At 29.1% G+C, this 4,934-nt stretch overlaps 1 pseudogene; it reads left to right on the forward strand.

Moving 5' to 3' along the window:
- The first annotated feature begins 465 nt into the window (after positions 1–465).
- LOC112597371 lies at positions 466–2,311 on the forward strand (annotated as a pseudogene).
- Positions 2,312–4,934: the final 2,623 nt, after the last annotated feature.

Genomic DNA, 4,934 nt, shown 5'->3' on the forward strand with positions numbered 1-4,934 from the left:
AAAATCAAACAAAATTCATTAAAATGTTGAAATATTTCATTATTTTACTATTTCTCTTGTATATTATAATGTTATACAATGGCTAAGCGTTCAATACCTATAATATAATCTATATATGTCCGGCAACGCCTAATTTTAAATCTATGCGTTTTATATTTATTAATAACTACAATTTTTGTTTTATTGCTTATAATTTATAAAATATCATGTTTATTTTTAAATACAAACGGGTTAAATGCCCTGTTTATTCTGCATGGTCAAGAATCAAGGTTGCTATCATATCAACTCACTGTTTAGTTGTGTGCGTACGTTATGCACTCTCCAGTCTCCACCTGGTATATTATATATTATAATATACGCATAATCTAGATTTAATGCTCTCGGTTGGGAAACGCCCTAGATGTATGCAGTTAAGACGCCCGAATACCCACCACAGTGCAGCTAGGTAGATACCGACAGTACATATAAAAGAACCACGGTACCTGGCATCGGCATCACACTGTATCTCTTCACATATCAAGTGTACACATTTACCACTGGTTGACGTTTGCAGATTCGTTATAAACAACGCAAGAAGAAATCATCTAACACGAAATGGCTTCTTTCAAGTATCTGGTAAGTGACTTAGCAACATAAAATCGCAACGCAGGTGTTATAAACTCACCACTTGTACAATCGATAAATTATTATTTTTCTATAGCTATGTATATATTATGTACAACTTAATGTTTTACGATAATTTCTTATAATATTATGGATGCAAATTCCCTCGTCAACTATTGATCGATATGTAATATTTTTCAAAAAATGCTTAACTCTCGTAAGACGACAGTAAATACCTACCGTCGTACCGAAAAATTATAATTCATCTTAGTATAATTTCCAACGCTCCGATAGCGCACCCTACGAAAGTTATATAAATCAGAAGCTTATAAATTCAATTACAATTATTAGATAATATTATATTTTAACAATATTATTATAAAAGTTATTCGATATTGTCCAAACGCACGTCTATTTAATCGCTATTCTTTACGTAACATATAATTTCATTTCATTTTCTGGGATATTTACTATATAATATGTATTTGATATTAAATTATGTGACTGCGACGACTGCGTGCTTATTATTGAACGATTAAAAATTAAAAATAAGTTGCCGAAGTACCGAACAACCGTCAAGAAATTCTCAAAACGCGTAGGGTACACAATTTGAATAAACTCGCTCCTGTTAGTATTATCACCTGTTTAAGGAAAAACATCAATATTTAAACGAGTGTTATATACGAATCTACGATATATACGAGTATACATAATTCATGAAATTTATAATTTTCCATGCACACTTAAACTTGTATAAACATTAGACAACAAAAGCTTTGAAGCCGTGCGTGGTTATTTACCATTATTACTATATATATTATTATACGTTTTATTGCAATGTACTCTGTATAGCTATAGCAACTTGTACAGATTTATTGTGCATGTACACTTCAAATTACATTGAAAAAAATACAATAAAAATTAAAACAAACAAAAACGATTAAATATATATCGCATTGTGATTTGTAATTAATACTCTACATTGTATTTTACTCGTGACATCAATTACAAACTATTTGTAAGCAATCATTTTTATTTATTACTATTATTGTTACTCTCAACAGATATTCATCACCTTGGCCGTGTACTCCGTTGCCGCCGAAGAAGGAGTAAGAGCAAAGAAGCATGCCTACATCGCCACTGCCCCAGCTCGTAAGTAACTACATACTATATAGCTACCAATAACATAAACTATAGTGCGAAAACGTACTTCTATAGCCTTTGAATTTTTCAAACTCCAAATAAGTAAATGCAACCAAATAACGTTAATCGAATTTTTTTTCCACAGCGATTTTGGGTTACTCTGTCTCAGCTCCTAAATCGTTTTCATATGCATACTCTGGTTACACCAGCTACCCGTACAGCTATCCAGTAGCAGGAGCTATACCATACCATGCACCCGCCGCATACCCGGCAGCAGTGTACCCAGCCACAGCATATTCCACCCATGCATACCCGAGCTACCCTGAAGATGACGGCCAATATTGGCCCGGCAAGTACGAAAAGGTCGAAATCCCAACATACAAGTCTGTTTACCCGAGCTATCCCGAAGACGATGGCCAATACTGGCCCGGCAAATACGAAAAGGCCGAACACCACTACTGAACACTCACAACAATTATTCTCAACCTTCCACACGGGCAAAACACTCGTAGTCTTTTTTATTCAACTTTTACCAATAAAAACGTGATCTTATTTTTTTCAAAAATTGATTTTTTTGTTTACTTTATGTTCTTATCCAAATTATGAATATTATTTAATTATTATTGCCCCTATTACGGTTTATGTTTATATGTATAATACACCTAATAACTCCTTCAAAATTTTAACAATTCCCCTCTAATAATACATTAGCATTTAGCAACGAGCTTTATTATATTTTTTATTTTGTTTTTTTTTTAAATATAAAATCCATGCCCTTGGCATAATAAGAACAAGTATGTGCTATAAGCAGATTTAACATGTATAGGGTGAGGGAAGAAACCATCCAGTGATCGCACCTATATTATATAGGTACTATATATAAAGCATGTTTACTTTATTTTCCGAATTTATCCTACGAGTAAATGGCTATATTAAACTTATAAAAATAATACATACTATTATATTTACATACTAACAACAGATCCGCTCTAAGAATTTTGTTAATTGGCGCGGCACAGGTCCGTAAATAATCAAAAAAGGTTTGTAAATCCGAATTTATGAACAATATTAAAATTTAACATAGATTAAAAGCTTTCATAACTTTAGTAAACAATCTTTGCCATTTCTACTAAGATTTTATATAAACATTAAAGATAAAATTGATAATTCTGATGGTAATAATTAGACATTAGCAGAATATATTTTTATGTTTATAAATTAAAAATTGCGATAAATGATGTAATATCGGAAATTAACGTTATTCACCGGTTATTAACATTATTTATCTACGAATGTGTGAATTATCGTTATTTTCTAATGAATAACGTTAATAACCGTATGATTTGGGAAATTTTGATTTGATTATAAAATAAAAGAGGTCATTACGGAAGAAGATTTAGAAAAAATAACCAATGAACCAATCACCAAAAAAGACTAAATTGGAAATTAAATCATAGAAATCGCAGAAACAAATTCAAAATTTGGTACTTAAATATGTTTTAATTATTTAACGATAAATTTCCGAATTCTAAATATAACACAAATAAAACTAAAATATAAATATTTAAAAATTATTTTCATCATTTATTAAATTATTTTAAATATCTTTTTAGATGATCGTCAAGAAAATATTTTTATTGCACATAAAAATTCAAAAAAAAATTTAGAAAAACAAGGAGAGAAAATGATGAAACTTTCTAAAGAACTTTTCTCAGCTTGAAATAGGCACAACTGTATATGTAACTATACCGAACGTTGATAGAGCTCGTGGTTCTCCACGAAATATACTAGCAGTTGTCACCCAAGTTGAACATGACTAATACAAACTCTGTATAAGTTAGTTCTAAATAAAAAAAAAAGTATATTATTAAAATTAAAAATTTTAATATTATTTTATAAGTACGAAACATAGTTTTCTTAAATACAATTTCAAACGCCTAGAAATAGTTGCTTACAAAGAAAATCTATTAGACATGAACAATGTGATAAAATTAGCAAATGATAGACAGTTGACACTGAGGGATGCAGCTAGTAATAATTCGGTTGCGGGCCCTCAATGGGTACCAGCGTTGCCATTGCAAGGCAAGACTAGTTGTAATAATAAGCGTTGTGCCTGCCGTGGGGCTGAAAAATTATGTAATATTAAATGTCATGGGAGTACAACTTATAAAAATAAATAAAAAATAATGATACATATTTTCTATTTCTAAAAATACCTAGGTACATCATTTTTCAAATTATAGTATTTGAGATTCATGTGCATATCTGATTTATAACATCAATTACCTGTGTATTTGGTAAATAACATTAATAACCGGCGAATAACGTTTATTTCCATTTAATATCATTTACCTATACTATATACTATATAGTATATAATACTAGTAATAATAATAATTACAATGTGAAATATAAAATTTTCTAATATAGGTAATATTGTTAATATTTATAGTTAATTCAAAAAAGAATAAAAAGACAATAATATTATTTAATGATGTTATTTTAAAATAAAAAATTAAATTATCAAATTATCCTGAATGAAAAATTTTTTGAAGACCACATTAATTATAGCATAAATATCTTAAAAAATTATTTTGAATAGATGTTAAACATTGATATTGTAATTTGAATGACGCACTCATAACCCGCGCATGTATTTTATTCGTCTTACTAACGCATACCTAACGGCTAACATATCAACAACGTTCAGAATTATCAAACTTAAAGTTCAGAACATTAATCCGTGTTTTTCTGGTTGACTATATATGACATTTTAGTTGTAAAACATTCAAGTTTAAAGATTATTATAACTCACTTAAAATTAACCATGTTATCCGTATGCGTAAGGCAAGGAGCAAGGACAACCAAAGATTATGCGAGTGTGACGTCCTCTCAATCAGTAGTGTAATTACGAGGGGATATGGGGGATAGATCCCCCCATATGCGGTATTTATATACTTATATTTTTTTGTTTCTTATCTTAATTTTAAGTGTAAATACAAATTTAGGTATAAATTATCACGAACAAAAATAAAACGAAAATAATTTTAAAACTTCATTAGTAAATTAACAATATAATTGATTTTTTAAATAATAATATATTATCTATTGTATTATAGCAATCATCTATTGTAAATTATTATGTAAAAAAATAATAAAATATTTTGTTAATATGTGACGAGTTATCA

This window comes from Melanaphis sacchari, unplaced genomic scaffold (assembly GCF_002803265.2).
Source record: "Melanaphis sacchari strain LSU unplaced genomic scaffold, SCAv2.0 Contig40_pilon_pilon, whole genome shotgun sequence".
Lineage (NCBI taxonomy): Eukaryota > Metazoa > Arthropoda > Insecta > Hemiptera > Aphididae > Melanaphis > Melanaphis sacchari.